Source organism: Pseudophryne corroboree, chromosome 1 (genome assembly GCF_028390025.1).
Source record: "Pseudophryne corroboree isolate aPseCor3 chromosome 1, aPseCor3.hap2, whole genome shotgun sequence".
Classification (NCBI taxonomy): Eukaryota; Metazoa; Chordata; class Amphibia; order Anura; family Myobatrachidae; genus Pseudophryne; species Pseudophryne corroboree.
Window position 1 is genome coordinate 965,189,051 of NC_086444.1, and position 10,377 is coordinate 965,199,427.

Sequence of the window (10,377 nt, forward strand, 5' to 3'; positions counted from 1 at the left end):
CGCTGGTCAGGACGGCTCCCAGGTCTCTCCCCTGCACTGCACTACAGAAACAGGGTAAAACAGAGAGCAAATTTATGGCGATATTTTGATATATATAAAGCAGCTATAAGGGAGCACTTATTATAAGGCTATCCCTGTTATATATAGCGCTTTTGGTGTGTGCTGGCAAACTCTCCCTCTGTCTCCCCAAAGGGCTAGTGGGTCCTGTCTTCGTTAGGAGCATTCCCTGTGTGTCTGCTGTGTGTCGGTACGTGTGTGTCGACATGTATGAGGACGATATTGGTGTGGAGGCGGAGCAATTGCCTAATATGAGGATGTCACCCCCTAGGGAGTCGACACCAGAATGGATGCCTTTATTTATGGAACTACGGGATAGTGTCAACACGCTAAAGCAGTCGTTTGACGACATGAGACGGCCGGACAATCAATTAGTGCCTGTCCAGGCGACTCAAACACCGTCAGGGGCTGTGAAACGCCCTTTGCCTCAGTCGGTCGACACAGACCCAGACACAGGCACTGACTCCAGTGGTGACGGTGACGAATCAACCGTATTTTCCAGTAGGGCCACACGTTATATGATTTTGGCAATGAAGGAGGCGTTACATTTAGCTGATACTACAGGTACCACTAAACAGGGTATTATGTGGGGTGTGAAAAAACTACCTATAGTTTTTCCTGAATCAGAAGAATTAAATGACGTGTGTAATGAAGCGTGGGTTGCCCCTGATAAAAAGCTGATAATTTCAAAGAAATTATTGGCATTATACCCTTTCCCGCCAGAGGTTAGGGAGCGCTGGGAAACACCTCCTAGGGTGGACAAGGCGCTAACACGCTTATCTAAACAAGTGGCGTTACCCTCTCCTGAGACGGCCGCACTTGAAGATCCATCAGATAGGAGGATGGAAAATATCCAAAAAAGTATATACACACATGCAGGTGTTATACTACGACCAGCTATAGCGACTGCCTGGATGTGCAGTGCTGGGGTAGTTTGGTCAGAGTCCCTGATTGAAAATATTGATACCCTGGACAGGGACAATATTTTACTGTCGTTAGAACAAATAAAGGATGCATTTCTTTATATGCGTGATGCACAGAGGGATATCTGCACACTGGCATCACGGGTAAGTGCTATGTCCATTTCGGCCAGAAGAGCTTTATGGACGCGACAGTGGACAGGCGATGCGGATTCAAAACGACATATGGAAGTTTTGCCGTATAAAGGGGAGGAGTTATTTGGAGTCGGTCTATCAGATTTGGTGGCCACGGCTACAGCCGGGAAATCCACCTTTCTACCTCAAGTCACTCCCCAACAGAAAAAGGCACCGACTTTTCAACCGCAGCCCTTTCGTTCCTTTAAAAATAAGAGAGCAAAGGGCTATTCATATCTGCCACGAGGCAGAGGTCGAGGGAAGAGACAGCAACAGGCAGCTCCTTCCCAGGAACAGAAGCCTTCCCCGGCTTCTACAAAAGCCTCAGCATGACGCTGGGGCTTCTCAAGCGGACTCGGGGACGGTGGGTGGTCGTCTCAAAAATTACAGCGCGCAGTGGGCTCACTCGCAGGTAGATCCCTGGATCCTGCAGATAATATCTCAGGGGTACAGGTTGGAATTAGAGACAGATCCACCTCGCCGTTTCCTGAAGTCTGCTTTACCAACGTCCCCCTCCGAAAGGGAGACGGTTTTGGAAGCCATTCACAAGCTGTACTCTCAGCAGGTGATAGTCAAGGTACCTCTTCTACAACAAGGGAAGGGGTATTATTCCACTCTTTTTGTGGTACCGAAGCCGGATGGCTCGGTAAGGCCTATTCTAAATCTGAAGTCCTTGAACCTGTACATAAAGAAGTTCAAGTTCAAGATGGAGTCACTCAGAGCAGTGATAGCGAACCTGGAAGAGGGGGACTTTATGGTATCCTTGGACATCAAGGATGCGTATCTCCACGTTCCAATTTACCCCTCACACCAGGGGTACCTCAGGTTCGTTGTACAAAACTGTCACTATCAGTTTCAGACGCTGCCGTTCGGATTGTCCACGGCACCTCGGGTCTTTACAAAGGTAATGGCCGAGATGATGATTCTTCTTCGAAGAAAAGGCATATTAATTATCCCATACTTGGCCGATCTCCTAATAAGGGCAAGGTCCAGAGAACAGCTAGAGATGGGATTAGCACTGTCTCAAGAAGTGCTAAAACAGCACGGGTGGATTCTGAATATTCCAAAATCCCAGTTAATGCCGACAACTCGTCTGCTGTTCCTAGGGATGATTCTGGACACGGTTCAGAAAAAGGTTTTTCTCCCGGAGGAAAAAGCCAAGGAGTTATCCGAGCTAGTCAGGAACCTCCTAAAACCAGGAAAGGTGTCTGTACATCAATGCACAAGAGTCCTGGGAAAAATGGTGGCTTCTTACGAAGCAATTCCATTCGGCAGATTCCACGCAAGAATTTTCCAAAGGGATCTGTTGGACAAATGGTCAGGGTCGCATCTTCAGATGCACCTGCGGATAACCCTGTCTCCAAGGACAAGGGTGTCTCTTCTGTGGTGGTTGCAGAGTGCTCATCTATTGGAGGGCCGCAGATTCGGCATACAGGATTGGATCCTGGTGACCACGGACGCCAGCCTGAGAGGCTGGGGAGCAGTCACACAAGGAAGAAACTTCCAGGGAGTATGGACGAGCCTGGAAACGTCTCTTCACATAAACATTCTGGAACTAAGAGCAATATACAATGCTCTAAGCCAGGCAGAACCTCTGCTTCAGGGAAAACCGGTGTTGATCCAGTCGGACAACATCACGGCAGTCGCCCATGTGAACAGACAGGGCGGCACAAGAAGCAGGAGTGCAATGGCAGAAGCTGCAAGGATTCTTCGCTGGGCAGAGAATCATGTGATAGCACTGTCAGCAGTGTTCATCCCGGGAGTGGACAACTGGGAAGCAGACTTCCTCAGCAGACACGATCTTCACCCGGGAGAGTGGGGACTTCATCCAGAAGTCTTCCACTTGCTGGTAACCCGTTGGGAAAGACCAATGGTGGACATGATGGCGTCTCGCCTCAACAAAAAACTGGACAGGTATTGCGCCAGGTCAAGAGATCCGCAGGCAATAGCTGTGGACGCGCTGGTAACGCCTTGGGTGTACCAGTCGGTGTATGTGTTTCCTCCTCTGCCTCTCATACCAAAAGTATTGAGAATTATACGGCAAAGAGGCGTAAGGACGATACTAGTGGTTCCGGATGGGCCAAGAAGGACTTGGTACCCGGAACTTCAAGAGATGATCACGGAAGATCCGTGGCCTCTACCTCTAAGGAGGGACTTGCTTCAGCAGGGTCCCTGTCTGTTTCAAGACTTACCGCGGCTGCGTTTGACGGCATGGCGGTTGAACGCCGGATCCTAAAGGAAAAAGGCATGCCGGAAGAAGTCATTCCTACTTTGATTAAAGCAAGGAAGGAAGTAACCGTGCAACATTATCACCGAATTTGGCGAAAGTATGTTGCGTGGTGCGAAGATCGGAGTGCTCCGACGGAGGAATTTCAACTGGGTCGATTCCTACATTTCCTGCAATCAGGATTGTCTATGGGTCTCAAATTGGGATCTATTAAGGTTCAAATTTCGGCCCTGTCGATTTTCTTTCAAAAAGAATTGGCTTCAGTCCCTGAAGTCCAGACCTTTGTTAAGGGAGTGCTACATATACAGCCTCCTGTGGTGCCTCCAGTGGCACCGTGGGATCTCAATGTGGTTTTGGACTTTCTAAAATCTCATTGGTTTGAACCACTAAAGAAGGTGGATTTGAAATATCTCACATGGAAAGTGACCATGCTTCTAGCCCTGGCTTCGGCCAGGAGAGTGTCAGAACTGGCAGCTTTATCTTACAAAAGCCCATATCTGATTTTCCATTCGGACAGGGCAGAACTGCGGACTCGTCCGCATTTTCTCCCTAAGGTGGTGTCAGCATTTCATCTGAACCAGCCTATTGTAGTGCCTGCGGCTACAAGTGACTTGGAGGACTCCAAGTTACTGGACGTTGTCAGAGCATTAAAAATATATATTGCAAGGACAGCTGGAGTCAGAAAATCTGACTCGTTGTTTATATTGTATGCACCCAACAAGATGGGTGCTCCTGCGTCTAAGCAGACGATTGCTCGTTGGATCTGTAGCACAATCCAACTTGCACATTCTGTGGCAGGCCTGCCACAGCCTAAATCTGTAAAGGCCCACTCCACAAGGAAGGTGGGCTCATCTTGGGCGGCTGCCCGAGGGGTCTCGGCATTACAACTTTGCCGAGCAGCTACGTGGTCAGGGGAGAACACGTTTGTAAAATTTTACAAATTTGATACTCTGGCTAAGGAGGACCTGGAGTTCTCTCATTCGGTGCTGCAGAGTCATCCGCACTCTCCCGCCCGTTTGGGAGCTTTGGTATAATCCCCATGGTCCTTTCAGGAACCCCAGCATCCACTAGGACGATAGAGAAAATAAGATTTTACTTACCGATAAATCTATTTCTCGGAGTCCGTAGTGGATGCTGGGCGCCCATCCCAAGTGCGGATTATCTGCAATAATTGTACATAGTTATTGTTAACTAATTCGGGTTATTGTTGAAGGAAGCCATCTTTCAGAGGCTCCGCTGTTATCATACGGTTAACTGGGTTTAGATCACAAGTTGTACGGTGTGATTGGTGTGGCTGGTATGAGTCTTACCCGGGATTCAAAATCCTCCCTTATTGTGTACGCTCGTCCGGGCACAGTACCTAACTGGAGTCTGGAGGAGGGTCATAGGGGGAGGAGCCAGTGCACACCACCTGATCTGGAAAAGCTTTACTTTTTGTGCCCTGTCTCCTGCGGAGCCGCTATTCCCCATGGTCCTTTCAGGAACCCCAGCATCCACTACGGACTCCGAGAAATAGATTTATCGGTAAGTAAAATCTTATTTTTTCTACTTGCACCACTGGCCGACATCGAAGGGGAGGAGCACGCCGCATTGGGGCGATTAGGATAGCCCACTGGGGAAACAATTACCTGCTGTCATCGACCGCGGGTTATTGAATATCCCCCATGTGGAATATTGTGGCTATATTTATGTGTGTTACTTGACCATTCCATAAAAATCAAAGTTCATAAATCTATTTTTTTTTTCCGCCAATAGTTTGTGAATACAAGTCCACTCAGATTTGTGTGCTGAATCAGCTCCAGTGGCTAAGATTTAATAGTTCTCCACTATTGATGGCAGACTGGGAACCAAAGTTTTATTCTGTTTTCCATCATCACCAGAGACACAGAGCTTAGCCCTGACCCTGATGGCTCACTAAGCCCCACCCCTTGGTCTTTGATTGATGACTAGCAGTGGATGATCTGTTGCAGATGGTATCTAGTTTTACCATCAATCGGAGACAGGGGTGCCACAATGTTTTTAGATGGGGGGGCAACATATAATTGCATTTTGGCACCCCTAAATTGCTAAATGTCGACCCCTCAGAGGCAGCTGGACTTGCCCGCCACACCACCTACCTGACAGACATAGGTATATCTATATTTATATAGATGTCTCTATGTATCAGAGGGAGGGGAGGATCATAAAAAGTGGGAAGGGAATCATGAGAAGGGTGCAGGGCTGGTCCCAGAGTAGGGACATAGCCACACACTGTAGAGGCTGGAGCTGGATTCAGGACAGAGAAGGGCCCTGGAGGTGGACGGAGAAGGGCTCTGGGGAGGGAGGAGGTGTAGCAGCCAGAAAAGGGCTCTTTTTCCATCCTGACACTGCACATGGTAAGCGTAGATGGTGGTGACCCAGTACATTGACTGACGCCTCTCAAATATTTGAGGGGATGCAAGCTACTTCCTTGTTCCAGTTCCAACCATAGGCGTGCGCAGGGGGGGTTCCTGGTGCGCACAGGCACCCCCTAATGTCTGTCACCCCCTCACACACCTGCTGCTGCTACAGTATCTGCGATCGCAGAGTGTGCTCATTTCTGTCCTCCCGCCCATTGCGCCCGCCACCCCCTCTGCTCAGTCTGGCTGTCATTCATTTGCATGGTGCAGCATCACTGACATAATCCTACTCCCAGTTCCTCTAAACTGTGGGATGTGTCGTGATGATGTCATGCCGCGTGCATGCCCGCTCATGCTCCCACCCATGCTCTCTCTCTCCTCATCATGTGCCAACGCCATAGAATACAGCGTTCCTCTTGGAGGAGGACAAGTTCAAATTCAATAACAATATATATTTCAAGAGATTAGGATATAATCTATGGTAATAAAATATACAAATTTAACAGATTTAATATATATATATATATCTGTGCATCAATTCTCTATATTATTTAGTTTGCATTGAGTGCCAATATGTGGTGGTAGACACGCCTGATAGGTGGTGCTAGACACGCCCATTAGGTGGTGTTAGACATGCCCAATAGGCGGTGCTAAACACGCCCTTCTAATCGTGCACCCCCTAATAAAATGTCCTGCGCACGCCTATGGTTCCAACATCTATGATAGAATGGAAGGCCATCAATTGTGTACATCAGTGGCAGAGTCCCAATTACTAATGCTAGCCACATTCTGCGCATGCACAAAGTTAAACCATCAATGACTGTCTCAACCATATTGGTGAGCCAGATGGACGACCCTGATACTCAGCAATGGGCATAATACAGGTTATTAACAAATGTTTACATATAAATGACTGTTAAAAAAACCCCACAGCTATAACCACATTGTTATTATTATTATTATTACATTTACTTTATAAGGCGCCACAAGTGTTTCACAGCGCCGTACATACGGCAGACATTAGAACAATACAGGGTACACAGAACTTAACATTACAGTATCTGAAAAACTAAAACGGATCACAGGTAACAATTAGCACCACAATTCTTAGTACACAATACAGCTGAGATGGAAGGAAGCAAAGGAGTAGTCGGCATACTGCTAGGTGCAGGCAGCCACTCCATTGAGGGCCCGCTCCATTGAGCTTACAATTACATAATTAAATACTGTAATTAAAAAATGACATAATTAGAAAAAAATGCAATTATATATAGGACTAAAATAAGAGATCAACTTTAAGGAGAAATAGAATTTTTCCATACAGATTAATAGATCAACATTAAATCTAACAAAATAACTACACTGTATTGGGATTCATGTCCAAAACTTTCCCGCTTTAGATAATGTAAAGAAACCGTTTTGATGCCAATATTGATATTTGAAAGTTTCTATCATGTCCCCCCTTTCCCTTCTCTGCTCCATGCTATACATATTGAGATTTGTTAGTCTTTCTGGGTATGTTTTGTGATGTAGGCCATGCACCATTGTAGTTGCCCTTCTTTGTACAGTCTCTAATTTATTAATATCCTTTTGAAGGTATGGCCTCCATAATTGAACACCGTATTCTAGATGAGGCCGTACCAATAACCTATACAGTGGCATTATTACTTCTTTCTTTCTGCCGCTGATTCCTCTCCCAGTGAAGCCAAGTATCTGACTAGCCTTCCTCATTGCTTTGTTACATTGCTTACCTGCCTTTAAGTCACCTGAAATAGTGACTCCTAGATCCCCTTCCTCCTCAGTAGTTTTCAGTAGACTGCCATTAATACTATATTTAGCCTTTGGATTTTGGAGACCCAAGTGCATGATTTTGCATTTTTTGGCATTAAACGGTAATTGCCACACTCTTGACCATTCCTCTAGTCTAACTAGATCCTCAGTCATTTGTTTTACCCCCACCTGGTGTGTCTACCTTGTTGCATACCTTTGTGTCACCTGCAAAAAGGCATACTTTCCCTTTAATGCCATTTGCAATGTCACCAATAAAGACATTATAAAGCACTGGTCCAAGTACAGATACCTGGGTTACTCCACTGATAACATTTCCCTCCTGTGAATGCACTCTATTTACCACAACTCTCTGTTTTCTATCCTGCAACCAAGATCTTATCCATTCAATAATCTTAGTATCCAATCCCAAACTTTTAAGTTTGTTTAACAGTCTGTGATGTGGAACAGTGTCAAAAGCCTTACTAAAGTCTAGATAAGCTATATCTACGGCTCCACCTTTATACATCACTTTAGTCACATTTTTTTGACATGATCTCCCCCCAGTAAATTCATTCTGTTTGGGATCCTGTAAATTGCTGGATTTGAGATAATCTACAACTCTTTCTTTAAAGAGTGTTTCCATCAATTTCCCTACTACTGATGTATGGCTCACTGGTCTGTAGTAGTTTGCCTCTTCCTTGCTTCCACTTTTATGCAGTGGGACTATGTTCGCTCTTTCCCAGTCCTCTGGAATTGCTCCTGTAGCTAATGACTGGTTGAATAATTCTGTTAATGGTGGGTTCTGCTAAGTTCTTCTAGTATCATTGGATGTATCCCATCTGGCCCCATAGATTTGTCCACTTTCAGCTTTGTGAGTTCTGTTAGGACCTTCTCCTCTGTAAATGTACTTGTTTCATTGCCCTGAATATCCCTGCAACTTAACTGTGGCCCTTTCCCCTCTCTTTCAGTAGTGAACACTGAGCAAAAATAATTATTAAGATGATCTGCTATTACATTGTCTCCCTCAACAAGACTCCCAGTCTCTGTCTTTAGTTTTATTATTCAGCCTTTTGTTTTTCTCCTTTCGCTTATATACCTAAAAAAAGTTTTGCCTCCTTTACCCACTAACTGGGCCATTTTCTCCTCAGCTTGTGCCTTTGCACGTCTGCACATAGCAGAATCCCATACCTCCCAACTTTGTGGCCTCAGTAAAGGGGGGTGACTTCACTGTAATGCCACGATTGTGAGCCACTCCCCCATTTTCCATCACTATGGAGGCATGGTCAGTGCTTTGTGAGCTGCTGGCATGCCCAGAGTTCCTCTGTCTCCGTGAATGCGCACACAGCGTCTATTCACCACTGCTCTGCCAAACATGCGCTGCTTCTGAATTACCATATTCATTTATGATTGCAGTTCTTACAGTGGGTGAGAATTCTGACCACAGATTTCTTTCCTGTGATTTATCAGCAAATGGTCCCTAACAAATCACATACATTTCTCATATTTACAACATATTGCAATATTTTTCTTCTGGAATAGTATACAGATGTAGATCCAGAATTTCTTGGATGGTTTCTCCCATATAATTAGAGAGAACCAATGGAAGTCTGGGGCACTTCATGGATAGCAAAAAGTACAAATTATAATAATTCATCCCATTTCATTTCAGAAAAGACACTTTTTATTAACATACTTTTTATGTACTATTAACATTTTCCTGATTTATTAAACTTTTCCAATAATCAAGCAGCAGGTATGGGCTGGGCAGGAGGGAAGAATATCTGTCCTGGCATGGTGCAGATTCATAGATGTCACTAGAATGTTTTATTTATAGATGTGGCATTTGGTTCTTTAGAAAGAAGAACCCACTTGAATGTTGTGGATCCAATCCAAAACATTCCTGTTTCGGATCTTCCTGTAGTTCAGAATACTGTTTTTTAAAACCGAATTTCGGGTTTTGGATTGCAAAAAATGCATGACGTTAGCAGTTTTAATCAATTTTCACGAAAGCCATAACCCAAGATTCGGATTTTAAATCCAAATTCCAAACTGAAACACTTGAGGGTGGTTTTGCAAAACCAAAACACAACAATGAAAGTAGAACGAAAAACCAAAACACAAGACTCCACGCACATCTCTAGTTTTCTTATAAACACAGTTATAATGTGTGGGGAGGATCCTCTGTTTGTCTCACAGCTGTTAAGCTTGGCCACACACTATGTGGCTAACCAGTTACTAGGCATACTGAGTAGATTACAATTATAAGCATGCTGATTGGTTAATACTATAGCCAGCTCCATTCACCAATCAAAGCTTCATGACTCATGAGGTCCCCATACCATGATTGGTAAATGGCTGTAAATCTATCCAACAATCAGAGTGTGGAGCTGCCTACTGGGTACGGCAAATTTCTCTAGCATTCTAGAATACAGTACGGGACAGCAGGAGGTGTGAAATATATATTTGGATTGCCGCCAGTAGATCTGATATTGTCACAAAATAGATTTTTGGTTAGGTGTCTTGTCTGAATTGTAAAGCAATCAGAGACCTTTGGTTTATATAATAAGTCTAACATGTCTGTGGTCTGTATATTAAAGCCACTAGAGATCTGTTTTATAAAGGCATCATAGAACTGGGGTCTGTATGTAAACCATTGGAGATTTTGGGTTGTCTGCATTATAAAGTCAACAATCAGTGAGGGTACATTAAAAAACACTGGTTTAGTGATACTATATCACTCATACAATCAGGGGTGTATCTAGAGAGGAGGAGGACCATGTGCAGGCTTCATCTGGGCCCCCTCCTCTCTAGCCGACTGCGCCATAGCTCTGGGCACTAGGGTCCCTAGGGG